General features: G+C 42.3%; 1 protein-coding gene across 3 annotated transcripts in view; it reads left to right on the top strand.

Moving 5' to 3' along the window:
* The window catches only part of LOC115105357 (MAP/microtubule affinity-regulating kinase 4-like), a 60,305-nt gene that overhangs the window by 11,301 nt on the left and 29,330 nt on the right, over positions 1-19,674 (top strand). The window lies entirely within an intron of this gene.

A 19,674-nucleotide genomic window follows, 5' to 3' on the forward strand; every position in this document is an offset into this window, starting at 1 on the left:
GCTTTGCTTTATCTTGGCCAGGTCGGTGTTGCAAAGGAGAACTTGTTCTCAACTAGCCTACCTGGTTAAATAAAGGTGAAATAAAAAATAAATAAATAAAAATAAATTTTGTCTTAAGTAACCTAATGTCTTTATCTGTGATTGAAATGCATTGTATACAAAATTTTGTACTGCACAACAAAAAATATACTGTTTCGTGTGCCTGTCATAAATTTCCAATAAGCAATTTGTGTCTATTTCACAATAATCTGTTATACTGAGTTGCCTTACCCAGTGACATTACACAGAGTGGGAACACCATAAGCCTCACACAAGCAGGCAGGGGGCCCTTTGATTCAGTTGATTGTGAGTTGATTCAATGACTGAATTTACTAAAGTGAAGTACCTGGAAACCTGCAACAGGATCATAGCTTTTGTGGAGCGTGGCTACTATGGTCTCCCGTTTCGAGAAAAAGAGAGAGTGAGAGAGCAGATGCAGGCACAGTGGTCCCTGGCCGGTCTCGAGAGACGTGATACTGTTTGGCAGATGCTGTAGACTGGATGACTGGTTAACTGACTGAAAGGAAGGATGACGAGTTGACTGGTTGTAACTGGGTGGCTGGATGACGAGTTGACTGGTTGTAACTGGGTGGCTGGATGACGAGTTGACTGGTTGTAACTGGGTGGCTGGATGACGAGTTGACTGGTTGTAACTGGATGGAAGGATGACTGGCTGAATGGATGGGCCGATGACTGGATGACTAGATGGAAGGACGAAGGGGGATAAGTTGACTGCATAATTACAGTGAGCTCCAAAAGCATTGTGACAGTGTTGTTTTGGCTCTGTAATCCAGCATTTTGGATTTGAAATGATATATAGAATTATCATACCCCCAAACAATGCTAACCTCCCCTGTTATTGTAATGGTGAGAGGTTAGCACGTCTTGGGGGTATGATATTTGTGCGTCTGTAACTTTCTCACTCATCATTATTCACGATTCATTCAGGATTATCTGTAATCATGGTAGCATCCACATTATTTGTAGAAATTTTTAGAAACATATTATATTCTAATTTACAATAAAAGGGACTCCAAAATGACACAATACATTATTTACAATTTATTTATATTTATTTAATGTGTCACAGTCCCAATACTTTTGGAGTTCACTGTACTTGACTGCCCACATACTATAGTATACTGTTTTTGTGTACTTTGCTGTAGTATTCACTGTAGTATTTACTGTGGTATACTGTAGTACACTCTAGTATTTACAGTTAACTATAGTATAAATGTGGTAAAATAAATATGTAGTGTATACTATAGGAATTAATTTAGTGTTTTTGCTGATTGTAGTGTACTGTAGTATTTACTGTACTTTTTTTCAGACTGTAATATACTGTAGTATTTACTCTAGTGTTTTTGGGGAATTACTGTAGCATTTATATGGAAGCCCTGAAGCCAAAGGCAAAAAAGAAAAGTAGACTCTTGGAATTATCTTGTCCGAAATAACTTAGTGTCTCGTTCAACTTAGTATCTCATTCAAATGACTTAGTATCTCGTTTGATAGACTAAGTTTAATAAAATCATAATCAAAAATTTGTTCAAACAAGATGCTAAGTCATTCAAATGAGACACTAAGTCGTTCGAACCACTTAATTGTTATATTGTCTAATTAGGCCTCATTTGTTATGCAGCACCAGTTGTGCTTGTCAGACCATTACTGCAGCCGTTCATTCACTGATTCCATCCATTGACAGTTCTTTAATAGGGCTGCTTTTGAATGCCAAAATATGTAGATCTCACGGTTTAACCAATTTGACTTCAGTTTCGGATGTTTATCCATGTTTCTCCAAACGTCAAATTTCTAGGTTGCTCCAAAAGTCAAAATTTGACGTTTGGATAAACCTGGATAAACATCAGAATCTGAAGTCAAATAGGTAAAACCATGAAATCTTGTTGACTCACTTACATGCTCTGGCATTCAAAAGCACGCCTGCTTTAAATGGCTGCAGCAATGGTCTGACAAGCACAACTGGTGCTGCATAACAAATGAGACCTAATAAAGAATGAAGTCGTTTGAACAAGATAATACGTTGTTCAAACAACTTAGTATCTAGTTCGAACGACTTAGTATCTCGTTTGAGTGATTTTATTTTACTAAATGGTTCGAACTAGATACTAAGTCGTTCAGACGAGATTTGTTGTTGTTGTTGTGAAAGCAGCTATTATGTTTTGTAGTTGGCGTTGTAAGTGTATCTTTGGGAATGCTGAGGTGTGTAACTGTGAGGGACTTTGATGTTCATTAGCAAGTTAAGGGTAGATTCCGATTGATGGACAAACAGGCTAGTTGTTCCTGTGCATAAATGGAAGCCCCACAATGGACGCTCAGGGTTTGCTGTGCATGAATTTAAGGTGATATTTGCAAAATGACTGACAATCAGGGTCCATTGACTATTGGGCTATGTTCCAATGTCCCATACTAGCACACCGCTTTGAATTAGGGTGACCAGATGTCCCCGATTTCTGTGGACATTCCCAGATTTTGGTGGCCTGTCCCCGGCTGAAGTTGTCCCCAAAAATGTCCCCGATTAGCCCTCAGAAGGATAAACGCAACTTTAAAGTGAACTTAAGGCATATATTTTAATAATCAAACAATGTATATAATCAGATTTGCATCTAAAAATGATGTCTATGCCTGTACCAAACATGTTTGCTCTTGTGGCATTGTAACCACCACATGAACAACCATGACCATAAAGTTCATCCAACAGCATAGGCTACCAAACTAGGCTAAGATCAAGAAAACTGTGGAGGGGTTATCCATTTCTGTGTTATAATTAATACAAGTATTTGAAAGGCGATATTGCCTCATTTTGGTATATAGATATTGGAACAGAGCCTAGGATCAAAAAAAGGGGGTAGGTGGTAACTCGGCGAGGCAGTAGTTGCAGTCAGCACGTCTAAGAATTCTCTATGCAGGAAAAACCCTGGACTCATCACATGCAAGTCTCTTGATCATCCAACTACCTCACTTACAATGCTGAATTTTAATTTACATTAGTTCAATATTTCACAGGTCACTCACGACGAGGCAGCATTTAACATGCAACACAAACGTGCACTACTCAGAGTAAAGAGAAAAACAGAAAACACATTGACATAAATACATATACAGTGCATTCGGAAAGTATTCAGACCCCTTGACTTTTTCCACATTTTGTTAGCTAACAGCCTTATTCTAAAATGGATTAAATCGTTTTTCCCCCTCATCAATCTACACACAATACCCCATAATGACAAAGCAAAAACTGGTTTGTAGAAATGTTTGCACATTTATAATTTTTTGGGAAACAAGATGCACCTGAGATAAATTTCAAGTCTCATAGAAAAGGGTCTGAATACTTATGTAAATAAGATATTTAAGTTGAAAAAAAATATAGAAATTAGCAAACATTTCTGAAAAACTGTTTTCACTTTGCCATTATGGGGTATTGTGTGTAGATTGATGAGGATTTGTATCTATTTAATCAATTTCAGAATAAGGCTGTAACGTAACAACATTTGGAAAGGTAAAGGGGTCTGAATACTTTTTCTGCACATGGTAACATTGACTCATAACCCCCCTCATGCATTAGTCAGAGGTCCGGGCTGCTCTGTAGATGGGCTCAGAGCATGTATATGCTATCTCTCTCTCTCTCTCTCTCTCTCTCTCTCTCTCCCCTCTCCCTCTCTCTACCCTCCTGGCTCTGTGGCGTCACACATGCCGGGGGGCATGAAGTGAACAGACCGGAAAGAGCCAATCAAGGATGAAGTAATTGTTCATAATGGTGCTGTGTGTATGTACAGTATGTGGGGAAGATAGTGCTGGACTGGGAGAACGTCTGTTACGTTCAGCTTCACATCATGATTTTGCTTGACTATGGGACCATCTCATACAGTATGTGGATTAATGACATAGACATGAGTCAGGATCAGGATCTGAGCTCCTAGTGTCATCATAGTGAGTTTGATTCCTGCTGGGGCCACCCATACTGAAATGTCTGCATGACTGCATGTCACTTTGGATAAAAAATATTTTTCTAAATGGCATACAGTCCTCACCATACTGTATATATTTAGGCAGTGAAGCAATTTTTGTATTATTTTGTCTCTATACTCCAGTATTTTGGATTTGAGATGAACATTCAATTTTGTAGCTCTGAGTCTCTACTTTTATCCAATATACAAAACACCATTCAAAATTCATGAGACCGAATCGAGCCACTCGGTCACAATTTACAGTATGTTGCAGTAAAAAGTTTCAGAGTATGTGGATGTTGATAACACCAAACATTACTGTATTACATACAGTTTTCCATTATGGTGTATTATAGTTGAATATTTGGCCCCATGTTTGGTCCCATATCCATTGCACACAATGACTGCGTCAAGCTTGTGACTCTGCAAACTCATTGGAAGTACACTGCTCAAAAAAATAAAGGGAACACTTAAACAACACAATGTAACTCCAAGTCAATCACACTTCTGTGAAATCAAACTGTCCACTTAGGAAGCAACACTGATTGACAATAAATTTCACATGCTGTTGTGCAAATGGAATAGACAACAGGTGGAAATTATAGGCAATTAGCAAGACACCCCCAATAAAGGAGTGGTTCTGCAGGTGGTGACCACAGACCACTTCTCAGTTCCTATGCTTCCTGGCTGATGTTTTGGTCACTTTTGAATGCTGGCGGTGCTTTCACTCTAGTGGTAGCATGAGACAGAGTCTACAACCCACACAAGTGGCTCAGGTAGTGCAGCTCATCCAGGATAGCACATCAATGCGAGCTGTGGCAAGAAGGTTTGCTGTGTCTGTCAGCGTAGTGTCCAGAGCATGGAGGCGCTACCAGGAGACGGGCCAGTACATCAGGAGACGTGGAGGAGGCCTTAGGAGGGAAACAACCCAGCAGCAGGACCGCTACCTCCGCCTTTGTGCAAGGAGGAGCAGGAGGAGCACTGTCAGAGCCCTGCAAAATGACCTCCAGCAGGCCACAAATGTGCATGTGTCTGGTTAACGGTCAGAAACAGACTCCATGAGGGTGGTATGAGGGCCCGACGTCCACAGGTGGGGGTTGTGCTTATACAGCCCAACACCGTGCAGGACGTTTGGCATTTGCCAGAGAACACCAAGATTGGCAGATTCGCCACTGGCACCCTGTGCTCTTCACAGATGAAAGCAGGTTCACACTGAGCACAATATGACAGACGTGACAGAGTCTGGAGACGCCGTGGAGAACGTTCTGCTACCTGCAACATCCTCCAGCATGACCGGTTTGGCGGTGGGTCAGTCATGGTGTGGGATGGCATTTCTTTGGGGGGCCGCACAGCCCTCCATGTGCTCGCCAGAGGTAGCCTGACTGCCATTAGGTACCGAGATGAGATCCTCAGACCCCTTGTGAGACCATATGCTGGTGCGGTTGGCCCTGGGTTCCTCCTAATGCAAGACAATGCTAGACCTCATGTGGCTGGAGTGTGTCAGAAGTTCCTGCAAGAGATAGCATTGATGCTATGGACTGGCCCGCCCGTTCCCCAGTCCTGAATCCAATTGAGCACATCTGGGACATCATGTCTCGCTCCATCCACCAACGCCACGTTGCACCACAGACTGTCCAGGAGTTGGCGGATGCTTTAGTCCAGGTCTGGGAGGAGATCCCTCAGGAGACCATCCGCCACCTCATCAGGAGCATGCCCAGGCGTTGTAGGGAGGTCATACAGGTACGTGGAGGCCACACACACTACTGAGCCTCATTTTGACTTGTTTTAAGGACATTACATCAAAGTTGGATCAACCTGTAGTGTGGTTTTCCACTTTAATTTTGAGTGTGACTCCAATTCCAGACCTCCATGGGTTGATACATTTGATTTCCATTGATCATTTTTGTGTGATTTTGTTGTCAGCACATTCAATTATGTAAAGAAAAAAAGTATTTAATAAGAATATTTCATTCATTCAGATCTAGGATGTGTTATTTTAGTGTTCCCTTTATTTTTTTGAGCAGTGTATATGAAGTTTGTTTTGGCTGTGTTTTAGGTCATGTCTAAATTGTGAATGATATCTGGAGTAATTGTATTTCTAAGTGAGGAGAGAATATGTTACTGAATTCTTCTCAATTGATCCTGATGATATCATCATGATAAAGAAACAACATGAATGGATCATGAATAATGATGAGTAAGTTTCAGAGGCTACACCAAAATATGATAACCTCTCACCATTACCAATAATAAGGGAGGTTAGCATTTTTTGGGGTAGTATGGTCTTTATGCCTTTGTAAAATTCTCACCCATCCTTATTCATGACCCAATCACAATTATTCCTATCCATGGCAGCATCCACATGAATGTAGAAGTGTCTGAAACCTCTTCTATTCTCACTGACAGAAAACGTTACTCCAAAATGACTTGACATTATTCACTACTCAGTTACTATTGGACAAGACATGATCCAAAACCCTGCCAAAACAAACTGCAAATACATCTAAACAGTTTGTAGAGTGGCAGGCAGGACACTAAAGTGTATAGGCTTCACTGTACCGTTGTTTTCAATGTCCTTTTCCATTACTAGGCTACAACGAAAATGTATGGTTTCTAGCCCAAACAATTCAAAGCATTAATTATAATGCCCATGTATATCGGGGACGACAGGTAGCCTAGATGTTAGAGTGTTGGGCCAGTAAGTGAAAGGTTGCTGGATCGAATCCCTGAGCTGACAATCATTTACATTTACATTTAAGTCATTTAGCAGATGCTCTTATCCAGAGCGACTTACAAATTGGTGCGGTCACCTTATGACATCCAGTGGAACAGCCACTTTACAATAGTGCATCTAAATCTTTTAAGGGGGGTGAGAAGGATTACTTTATCCTATCCTAGGTATTCCTTAAAGAGGTGGGGTTTCAGGTGTCTCCGGAAGGTGGTGATTGACTCCGCTGTCCTGGCGTCGTGAGGGAGTTTGTTCCACCATTGGGGGGCCAGAGCAGCGAACAGTTTTGACTGGGCTGAGCGGGAACTGTACTTCCTCAGTGGTAGGGAGGCGAGCAGGCCAGAGGTGGATGAACGCAGTGCCCTTGTTTGGGTGTAGGGCCTGATCAGAGCCTGGAGGTACTGAGGTGCCGTTCCCCTCACAGCTCCGTAGGCAAGCACCATGGTCTTGTAGCGGATGCGAGCTTCAACTGGAAGCCAGTGGAGGGAGCGGAGGAGCGGGGTGACGTGAGAGAACTTGGGAAGGTTGAACACCAGACGGGCTGCGGCGTTCTGGATGAGTTGTAGGGGTTTAATGGCACAGGCAGGGAGCCCAGCCAACAGCGAGTTGCAGTAATCCAGACGGGAGATGACAAGTGCCTGGATTAGGACCTGCGCCGCTTCCTGTGTGAGGCAGGGTCGTACTCTGCGGATGTTGTAGAGCATGAACCTACAGGAACGGGCCACCGCCTTGATGTTAGTTGAGAACGACAGGGTGTTGTCCAGGATCACGCCAAGGTTCTTAGCGCTCTGGGAGGAGGACACAATGGAGTTGTCAACCGTGATGGCGAGATCATGGAACGGGCAGTCCTTCCCGGGAGGAAGAGCAGCTCCGTCTTGCCGAGGTTCAGCTTGAGGTGGTGATCCGTCATCCACACTGATATGTCTGCCAGACATGCAGAGATGCGATTCGCCACCTGGTCATCAGAAGGGGAAAGGAGAAGATTAATTGTGTGTCGTCTGCATAGCAATGATAGGAGAGACCATGTGAGGTTATGACAGAGCCAAGTGACTTGGTGTATAGCGAGAATAGGAGAGGGCCTAGAACAGAGCCCTGGGGACGCCAGTGGTGAGAGCGCGTGGTGAGGAGACAGATTCTCGCCACGCCACCTGTAGGAGCGACCTGTCAGGTAGGACCAAGCGTGGGCCGCGCCGGAGATGCCCAACTCGGAGAGGGTGGAGAGGAGGATCTGATGGTTCACAGTATCGAAGGCAGCCGATAGGTCTAGAACACATATGTCAGAGTCAAGGCCCGCGGGCCACATCCGGCCCGCAAGAAGGTTTTTTTACGGCCCCTGGGATGATCTTGATTTATTATTAGAACCGGCCCGCAGCAAGCCGGCAGCCCGCAGATCTTTTACACGCACCAATACTACATTTCCCACAATGCAAAGGTGACGCACCGAGCAGTAGGCTGCTTCATTTCAATATTTATTGGCACAGCAGTCGTCAGCATCACAGTAAAATTAACTTTCAGATACCCATCAAAAATGGCAAAACGGAAGGTGGATACTGAGAACCGGGGGTTTCAAACAAGGTGGGAGTCGGAGTATATGTTCACGAAGGTAGCTGGAAAACCTGTGTGTCTTCTGTGTGGAGAAAGTGTGGCGGTACTGAAAGAGTATAATCTGAGACGACATTATGAAACGAAACACGCGGACAAAAACAAGAATATGGACATGGAACAAAGGCTACAAAAGGCAGAGGAATTAAAACGAGGCCTCAAATCTCGACAGGCTCTGTTCAAAAAAGCCAAATCACAAGGCCAGGCTGCTGTCAAGGCCAGTTTTATTTTGGCAGAAGAGATCGCTAAATCAGCCCGGCCATTTACGGAGGGGGATTTCATCAAAAACTGCATGATTAAAGTTTGTGACGAAGTTTGCCCAGAAAAAAGGCAACTCTTTTTAAATGTGAGTCTGAGCAGACAGAAACACCATTGCCGAGAGAGTAGACCAGTTGTCCATCAATCTAAAAGAGCAGCTTGTGAAAAAGGGAAAAGATTTTATTGCATATTCCTTGGCTGTGGATGAGAGCACCGACATTTCTGACATTGCCCAGTTGTCAATTTTCATCCGCGGAGTGGACTCCAACCTAAGCGTGACAGAGGAGTTTTTGGCTTTACGTCCTATGCATGGCACAACTACGGGGCATGATTTGTATGAAGAGGTGTCAAGATGTGTAAATGAGATGGAGCTGCCTTGGGAAAACTCGTGGGTTTGACAACCGACGGAGCACCTGCGATGTGTGGACACAGGAGCGGACTGGTGGCGAAGATACGGGAAAAGATGCAAGAGGAAAACGCGACAGGTGAGCTGACAGCTTATCATTGTATCATACACCAGGAAGCGTTGTGCGGTAAAGCCTTGAAAATGGAGCATGTAATGAGCATCATCACGCGCACAGTTAACTTTATCAGAGCCAAAGGTTTGAATCACCGCCAGTTCAAGGCATTTCTGACGGAGTTAGAAACGGAGCATGGTGATTTGCCTTATCACACAGAGGTGCGATGGCTAAGCCAGGGAAAGGTGCTTCAAAGATGTTTCGAGCTTCGTGAGGAGATTTGTCTGTTCTTGGACAGCAAAGGGAAAGACACAACACAACTCCGAGACGAAATGTTTCTGTGTGAAATGGCTTTTCTGTGTGACATTACGAGTCATCTGAATGCAATAAACTTGCAGCTGCAGGGTCGGGAGTCATCTCTGATATGTACAGTACAGTGAAGGCATTTAAAACCAAACTGACTCTGTGGGAGACGCAGATGCGGAAAGAAAATTTGAGCCACTTTCCCAGCTGCCAGACCATGAAAGAGAAGCTCTCTACCAGTGCGTTCCCGAGCACACAGTTGGCTGATAAAATAGGTATGCTTGCCGCTGACTTTCGACGCCGATTTGCTGACTTTGAAGCACAAAAAAGCAGGTTGGAACTGCTCGGTAACCCATTTGCTGTTGACGTGGAAAGCTCACCACCAAACCTCCAAATGGAGTTGATTGACCTCCAATGCAATGATGCACTGAGGGCAAAATATGCGGCAGTGGGTGCTGCGGAGTTCGCCCGTTTCCTCCCCGGCACAATGCCCCAGCTGCGCATCCAGGCTGCTCAAACGTTGTCTATGTTTGGCAGCACATACCTGTGTGAACAACTGTTTTCTTTGATGAACCTGAACAAAACATCACACAGAAGGACTTACTGCTGAACACTCCACTCAATTCTGAGGATTTCTTCAGCTCAGAGCCTTACCCCGAACATTGATGAACTTGTGGAAAAGATGGGACACCACCAAGTATCACCCTCAACCTCAAACAAGTGAACATTACTGTGCAATCACATATTTAGAGTTTTTACTCAGTTCAAGTTTAAAAGTTAAAATTTAATATTTGTTTTCACTGCATGTTACTTCTCCTTAAACAAAGTGTTGTTTTTGATTAATAGATTTTTGCACTTTATTTTTTGTATTTCAATCCAATTATATTTTAAAAATATTTCAGTTGAGTGGATGATAGAAAATTGCTATTATTGTTTTTTCTTTGAAGTAAATTTAGCCCACTTTTGCTAAAATAGAAAATATAGTCTACTGATGGTGCCTTGAATACCGGTTTCTTTCATTTAATGTTCATGTTATGGGGATATTTATATAAAGGAAATTTGTCTTTTGTGTCTGTTGAAAATTAAAGATTACTGACAGAGCCATAAGAAAATATTGCTTTATTTATCTGATCATATTGTAATATATTTGTTAGGTTTTCAGTAGGTTCAATTAGGTTCACTAGACTATATGCGTCATTTAAAAAATTTTCAATGAACATTCGAACAGTCCGGCCCTCGTCTTGTAGCTGATTTTTTTATTTGGCCCTCCGTCCATTTGACTTTGACACCCCTGGTCTAGAAGGATGAGAGCAGAGGAGAGAGAGTTAGCTTTAGCAGTGTGGAGCGCCTCCGTGATACAGAGAAGAGCAGTCTCAGTTGAATGACTAGTCTTGAAATCTGACTGATTTGGATCAAGAAGGTCATTCTGAGAGAGATAGCGGGAGAGCTGGCCAAGGACGGCACGTTCAAGAGTTTTGGAGAGAAAAGAAAGAAGGGATACTGGTCTGTAGTTGTTGACATCGGAGGGATCGAGTGTAGGTTTTTTCAGAAGGGGTGCAACTCTCGCTCTCTTGAAGACGGAAGGGACGAAGCCAGCGGTCAGGGATGAGTTGATGAGCGAGGTGAGGTAAGGGAGAAGGTCTCCGGAAATGGTCTGGAGAAGAGAGTAGGGGATAGGGTCAAGCGGGCAGGTTGTTGGGCGGCCGGCCGTCACAAGACGCGAGATTTCATCTGGAGAGAGAGGGGAGAAAGAGGTCAGAGCACAGGGTAGGGCAGTGTGAGCAGAACCAGTGGTGTCGTTTGACTTAGCAAACGAGGATCGGATGTCGTCGACCTTCTTTTCAAAATGGTTGACGAAGTCATCTGCAGAGAGGGAGGAGGGGGGGAGGGGGAGGAAGATTCAGGAGGGAGGAGAAGGTGGCAAAGAGCTTCCTAGGGTTAGAGACAGATGCTTGGAATTTAGAGTGGAAGAAAGTGGCTTTAGCAGCAGAGACAGAAGAGGAAAATGTAGAGAGGAGGGAGTGAAAGGATGCCAGGTCCGCAGGGAGGCGAGTTTTCCTCCATTTCCGCTCGGCTGCCCGGAGCCTTGTAAGAATCTGTCGTTCTGCCCCTAAAGAAGGCAGTTTGCCCACTTTTCCCCGGTATTCCATCATTGTAAATATGAATTTGTTCTTAACTGACTTGCCTAGTTAAAACCTGTTGCGACGAGCCAACCCGGATCCGGGATCGTGAATACAGCCTCAAACTCATTACCATAACGCAACGTTAACTATTCATGAAAATCTCAAATGAAATTAAATCAATATGCTAGCTCTCAAGCTTAGATTTTTGTTAACAACACTGTCCTCTCAGATTTTCAAAATATGCTTCTCAACCATAGCAAAACAAGCAACAGTATATTTGTGTAACAGTATTGATAGCCTAGCATAGGATTATGCCTGACATTCAGCAAGCAACATTTTCACAAAACCCTGAAAAACATTCAAATAAAATAATTTACCTTTGAAGAACTTCAGATGTTTTCAATGAGGAGACTCTCAGTTAGATAGCAAATGTTCAGTTTTTACAAAAAGATGATTTGTTTAGGACAAATCGCTCCGTTTTCTGCGTCACGTTTAGCTACGAAAAAAAGCTGTATCCAGGATTGTGTAAATCTATCCGCAAGCTCATTAGCATAATGCAACGTTAACTATTCATGAAAATCGCAAATGAAATGAAATAAATCTATTTGCTCTCAAGCTTAGCCTTTTGTTAACAACACTGTCATCTCAGATTTTCAAAAATATGCTTCTCAACCATAGCTACACAAGCATTTGTGTAACAGTATTGATAGCCTAGCATAGGATTATGCCTGACATTCAGCAAGCAACATTTTCACAAAAAACAGAAAAACATTCAAATAAAATAATTTACCTTTGAAGAACTTCAGATGTTTTCAATGAGGAGACTCTCAGTTAGATAGCAAATGTTCAGTTTTTACAAAAATATTATTTGTGTTGACAAATCGCTCCATTTTCTCCATCACGTTTGGGTAAGAAATAAAACGAAAATTAAGTCATTAAAACGCGAACTTTTTTCCAAATTAACTCCATAATATTGACAGAAACATGGCAAACCGATGTTTAGAATCAACCCTCAAGGTGTTTTTCACATATCTATCGACGATAAATCCATCGTGGCAGTTGACTTTCTCTTCTGAAGAAATGGAACGGCGCATGGACCTAAAGATTACGCAATAATTTCGACACAGGACACCGGGCGGACCCCTGGTAAATGTAGTCTCTTATGGTCAATCTTCCAATGATATGCCTACAAATACGTCACAATGCTGCAGACACCTTGGAGAAACGACACAAAGGGCAGGGACATTCCTGGTGCATTCACAGCCATATAAGGAGACATTGGAATACAGCGCCTTCAGAATCTGGGGCATTTCCTGTATGAAACTTCATCTTGGTTTCGCCTGTAGCATTAGTTCTGGGGCACTCACAGATAATATCTTTGCAGTTTTGGAAACGTCAGAGTTTTTTCTTTCCAAAGCTGTCAATTACATGCATAGTCGAGCATCTTTTCGTGACAAAATATCTTGTTTAAAACGGGAACGTTTTTTATCCAAAAATTAAAAGAGCGCCCCCTATCTCGAAGAAGTTAAATAAATAAAAAATATATAAGACATGAACAGAATGCATCAGTGATTTGTATTTCCTGCAACTTTCTGAAGAGGCAATGTACGGGATTGCTCCTGTCTGTGTGTGTGATGTGCAGTTTGCACTTATCATATGTCTACCACTTTGTGCAGCCATTAGTGATGCTAATGATAACCTCCTTCTGGTAGATGTAAAGAAGGAAAACTCTAAAACCTGGAAAAAGAAAACCAAGAAAATGTATTTTATAGGGCCTTAATGAGACTATGTAGAAACCTAATATTCCACAAATGACTCTGTAATTTCAATGTGTCGTGTCTTGGCTATCATTAATGTGATGATGATTGTTTTAACAAATCGATAACTATGTTTAATTATTATGATGAGTAAATTACTCATGTAATAATTAACTCATCAACAATCTTGGAGCACCACGGAAAAAGTTTGTTTAATGAGTTACCGATTTCCAAACTCTAAAGATATAAATATCTCATACATTTCAGTCATTCATTATTTTTTTAATCTTCTATCAGTCTAATTCTGAATGTCGCAAAATCCTTGGATATCTGCATGAACCTTAGCATAAATGATGAATCAGCGATATACAAATTGGCTTAATTATTTATTTACTAATTAACTAAATAATCACACAGAATTACATAAACACAAACAGAATAGGTTACACATTGATTACTACATACTGCAATGAAAAGTCCCTAGTGGACTAAACCGATATGATGGCTTGTTACACAAATTGAAAAGGCAGGGGCATGTAATAAAGAGCGGGAGAAAAGACAAAGGACTTCACTATCGTACACACAGCTGAAAACTATGATCATAGAAATGTTAATACTTTGCACATGGACGGCCGCTCATTTGAAAATAATTGCAATGTACCATGGTTCCTCCTTCAAAAGTTGCGTCATACTGAGTCACACCCTGCGTGCTGCTGCAGCATTCTGTGGCACGTCATTTAATTCTCAGCCATTTCTGCTGTTACTACAAGTTATTGCTAGTTTGACCACCAGAGGGCATCTTTGAGAAGCATTTGATAGTATTCCATATTGCCATTACCAGAGAATTTAAAACCTTTTTTGTAAGAACATAGTTTATGGGATTGATTTTAAGTTAGTTGGCTTAATTAATTAGATTAATATTATGGTGTTTCCATTCAGAGAAAAACGAATCCCTAAGGCACACATCGACAACAGCCACCCTTGAAGTATCATTACCCATCGCTCCACAAAAGCCACAGCTTTTGCATAGCAAGGGGAACAACTACTTCAAGGTCTCAGAGCGAGTGACGTCAACGATTGAAACGCTATTAGCGCGCATCCCGATAACTAGCTAGCTATTTCACACCGGTAACACATAGGCTTCATTAATGCCATTCAGACTTGAAGTTGATACAACAACTATGATAGCTGAGGTTCATAGATAGGTTCTGAACTAATATTCATACCAAACGTTTTAGGGTCCATACACAGATCAGCTACATACTGTAGCTAGCCACACATCCATAGGCATGCAGTTATTTTTATCCTCCACTACACAATAAGCAAGTAAATAATTAGCTATGTTGCAAGGCAAGCTTACACAATTGTGCATTCAATTTGCAGTAAATGCTTTAGCTAGCTAGATTCTTTACATCCACTGTTTCACAAGATGACAGCCTGGTTTGCTGGTTTTCTCAGGAGTCCCTAAAACATTAAACAACACGAATTACAAATTCATTCTCCTAACACTAGCTAGCTGGCTAATGTTAGCTAGTCAGATAACTTGCTAAATAGCGATTTTCGTAAATTAACTTTATGACAAGTATGCACAAACCTTTTTCTCTACATTAACTAACATATTCCTCTCAAATGTACATTTTGTCAGCCATCTTCGCCCAAGGACGGGTGACTCGCGTTGAATATCGTCATTGAAACCACTCAATATGTTTGGTCATATAAAAACCTTGGGACCCAAATGCATAATGAGTGCTCTAACTTACCCTTGTGGTGGTCTGGAGCAATGAAGCCGTGACGCTGGGTAGCTCTAAGTCCCGCGGTCACAACTTTTAATGGAGGAACCACTGTATATATTTACAATTGTATGCCGTTGTTGTCTCTCTGTTGATTTCGCCGGTCCGTCTAGGGTGTAATTCGAAAGAAAGTCTGTGGTTTTGTCTGTTAGAATGTATCTTCCAGACCTACCAATGGTTGTTGGACAGGGAAATGTTCTTTTAGAATGGATTTTTTTGAAGTGCCACCCGGTGGTTCTTGGTCGAGGTTACTAGAATAGATACTTCGGTTTGAGTTTCCTAGGCTAACCGTATTTAAACAGACTGAATGTTCCTGTGTAGTCTTCTTCACTCGAGAGTTTGAGGTGCTTACCATTTCCTGGTATTGTAGTCTTTAAACCATTTCTCAGCCATGTAGCCACCGCTTCACGCTGTCTGGTCTATATTTAAATTGCCAACCATTCCAACATGTAGCTACAGTGCCTGGCTCTCTGGTCTAATGTACATTTTGTCAGAAGTGGGTTTTATGCACTTTGGGAAAAGGGGGGCGTTCCATGACGCCGACGTAACATCTGTGCTCACGTGGGTGTGGCCAATGACTTGGCTAAGACTTCATATAAAAAAACAATTATCTAATTTAGAAGGCTAACATCACATTACATATTCTCACAAATAGTTTCATGTTTAATCATATCAGCTCCCCAACATTTGGATGTGAATCTGATCACTGGGAAATATACACAAACCTCAATATTGCATGACAAGGAAGAGAAGGTTTCTGTAAGGTATTTACGACCGGTCATAAAACTGGTGGGGAAGAGACAGAGAAGGAGGGGGGGGGGTTCCCAGAACATTCGTTAGGTTGTGGTTTCTACTGGCAATTGAAATGTACAAACTATGGCAAAAGGGGACGACAAGTGGATAAGAGGCAAGCAATAATTTCGATTAAGACATATAATGAGCAAGCTAGGATGGACGTAGTCAATATAACTATTTGTTCAGCACTTTTGAAATGTACATCGACAGAATTCAGAACAAGGGCCCTTTTTACAGTGTTCTCCCTGTACAACAAGTCAGAACTGTAGGATAAATAAAGGGGGCATGTAAGCAGACAATGAAAGCTCTTACAATATTCAATGATTTAATTTCTCTAAAACAGGTTATAGGCTACATGTGCACCACCAAGTCAGAGCAGTAGGCAAAATTAAAAGGGGAAAATAGACCAAAGTATTAGGGTGAGGCACATGTACCTAAAATCTATGTACATTTCTTAAAAAGCTATAGCTATGTTTAGACAATGCCCTAATAAAATATAATGGTCAGAAGATTGAAGTGAGGGCCTCCCGAGTGGCACAGAGGTCTAAGGCACTGCATCGCAGGGCGTGAGGCGTCACTACAGACCCAGGTTCAATCCCAGGCTGTGTCGCAGCCAGCCGTGACCTGGAGACTCATGAGGCTATGCACATTTGGCCCAGCATTGGAGGGTTTTGCCAGCCTGGATGTCCTTGTCCCATCGCACTCTAGCAACTCCTTGTGGCGGGCTGGGCGCATGCACGCTGACTTCGGTCGCCAGTTGTACGGTGTTTCCTCCGACACATTGATGCTGCTGGCTTCCGGGTTAAGCGAACAGTGTGTCAAGAAGCAGCGCGCCTTGGCAGGGTCGTGTTTCAGAGGACGCATGGTTCTCGACATTCGCCTCTCCCGAATCCATATAGGAGTTGCAGTAATGGGACAAGACTGTAACTAACAATTCAGATAGCATAAAAAAAAGAAGATTGAAATGACATTTGTATAAAAGTTTGGTAACTTCATATAATGTTACGTTATTATTACACATTATTAACATTATTACACATATTTACTGGATTGTTTCATGTTTGTTGTTATTGGTGTTATTAGTAATGTCTCCATCATCATTAGCTGAATATTGCAGGAATGTTTGTTGTTATTGGTGTTATTAGTAATGTCTCCATCATCATTAGCTGAATATTGCAGGAATGTTTGTTGTTATTGGTGTTATTAGTAATGTCTCCATCATCATTAGCTGAATATTGCAGGAATGTTTGTTGTTATTGGTGTTATTAGTAATGTCTCCATCATCATTAGCTGAATATTGCAGGAATGTTTGTTGTTATTGGTGTTATTAGTAATGTCTCCATCATCATTAGCTGAATATTGCAGGAATGTTTGTTGTTATTGGTGTTATTAGTAATGTCTCCATCACCATTAGCTGAATATTGCAGGAATGTTTGTTTTTTTAACAACTCAAACATTTATTGCTGAAGTATGTTCAGGGAACTTTTTGGAACCATCATGTTATAATGTCACACTATAACTTTATGAGACTATTGTAGGAATAATCCCTGCTAGTTTTTATGGGTGTTTGAATAACATATCCATCAACATTAGCAGAATGTTCCTGTAACCACTAATATTGCTCCCGCATTTTGTTGCGGCAGTATGTTTAAAGAACATTACCGGAACATTGTGTTATTATTTTCCCTGTTAACCTAAAGAGAACCTTAAGTGAATGTTCTGTGGTAACATGTGATCAACATTTTAGTGAATGTTAGGAGAACATTCCAAGAATATTTCATTAAAAACATGAATAAAAGTAATAATTGTTAGCGAAAACATTCTTTGAATGGGATTTTATCATCCTAATGATAAAAACTAGAAATGAATGAGAATCTTAGGAAATGTTCTGGGAATGTTCCCCGGTTTGCTGTGTAGATACATAAATACATTTCGTGGCTTAATGGTAAAACCGATATGAAAATACCCTCAAATAAAAAGTGGCATAATGTACTGTCTCCTCATAATTTGATCTCAAATCCAAAATGCTATAATGAGTAAAGTTCCAAAATAAAAATAAAATGTAGCTTCACTCTCCATATGGTGAGGAATGTATTATGTTATACATATAATCTATAAGGCTTTAAATTATGACTCCTACTATCTTATAACATTTGGACCTATTCCCTTTCGTTTTGATCTGTTGTACATTTTATCTCTTTGAGGACATACAGTATAGGATAATTCAAATTGATGATCTTTCGTCTGGCCACTGTCTAGGTTCTAATTCATGGCTACTATGTCTTTCCCTTGAGTTACAATGTTCTTGCCTGGATGGCATGTGTTACCAGGATCTGTGATCATATGCAGGCCTATGCCTTCATTCATAAATGAAGACGGAGCTGCTCTTCCTCCCGGGGAAGGACTGCCCGTTCCATGATCTCGCCATCACGGTTGACAACTCCATTGTGTCCTCCTCCCAGAGCGCTAAGAACCTTGGCGTGATCCTGGACAACACCCTGTCGTTCTCAACTAACATCAAGGCGGTGGCCCGTTCTTGTAGGTTCATGCTCTACAACATCCGCAGAGTACGACCCTGCCTCACACAGGAAGCAGCGCAGGTCCTAATCCAGGCACTTGTCATCTCCCGTCTGGATTACTGCAACTCGCTGTTGGCTGGGCTCCCTGCCTGTGCCATTAAACCCCTACAACTCATCCAGAACGCCGCAGCCCGTCTGGTGTTCAACCTTCCCAAGTTCTCTCACGTCACCCCGCTCCTCCGCTCTCTCCACTGGCTTCCAGTTGAAGCTCGCATCCGCTACAAGACCATGGTGCTTGCCTACGGAGCTGTGAGGGGAACGGCACCTCAGTACCTCCAGGCTCTGATCAGGCCCTACACCCAAACAAGGGCACTGCGTTCATCCACCTCTGGCCTGCTCGCCTCCCTACCACTGAGGAAGTACAGTTCCCGCGCAGCCCAGTCAAAACTGTTCACTGCTCTGGCCCCCAATGGTGGAACAAACTCCCTCACGACGCCAGGACAGCGGAGTCAATCACCACCTTCCGGAGACACCTGAAACCCCACCTCTTTCAGGAATACCTAGGATAGGATAAAGTAATCCTTCTCACCCCCCCCCCTTAAAAGATTTAGATGCACTATTGTAAAGTGGCTGTTCCACTGGATGTCTTAAGGTGAACGCACCAATTTGTAAGTCGCTCTGGATAAGAGCGTCTGCTAAATGACTTAAATGTAAATGTAATAAATCCTCCTCAATTCTCTCGCTTATCTTCGATTAGGCGGCTGTGCGAGAGAGGACACTGATTGGGTGGCTGCATGAGACCAAACAATGTGATTGAGCCATTGTCAGAGAAAACACTTGCTATCTATTGGATTGGGCCTAGATTGCCAAAAGAGGGCCGGGATTGGGTAGGGACAGGGGAGAGCGCTCTACAATTGGCCAGCGATGATAGCAGGTTACTTTACATACCCGTGGTCTAGAGAAAATCATCAATACAGAAAACATGAAAGAGCCCATATTAGCATAACCTGGCCTGTTATGCAGTCTCACAAGATGGGTATACAACTGACCAAATCAAATGTATCCGTAAATTCACCCTATATACTGTTTGTTAGTAGTATATCAGTGACAGCAGGTCAGATGGGAGATTGTGGTAGCGATTGGGCTAGGGCGTGTTTGGTCAGTGGAATTCTGGGATTTCTTGACAACGACGACGAGACACATCGGCGTATCCCGTGATTCCCTCTGGCACAGCTGGAGAAGCAGGGTTGCTATGGCAACAGTGACGTTGGGCATTGCCAGAGGAAAAACCTGAGAAAATAAGGGATTGAATGAAGAAGGAGGAAACAGGGAGAGAGAGA

This window comes from Oncorhynchus nerka, linkage group LG22 (genome assembly GCF_034236695.1).
Source record: "Oncorhynchus nerka isolate Pitt River linkage group LG22, Oner_Uvic_2.0, whole genome shotgun sequence".
NCBI lineage: Eukaryota > Metazoa > Chordata > Actinopteri > Salmoniformes > Salmonidae > Oncorhynchus > Oncorhynchus nerka.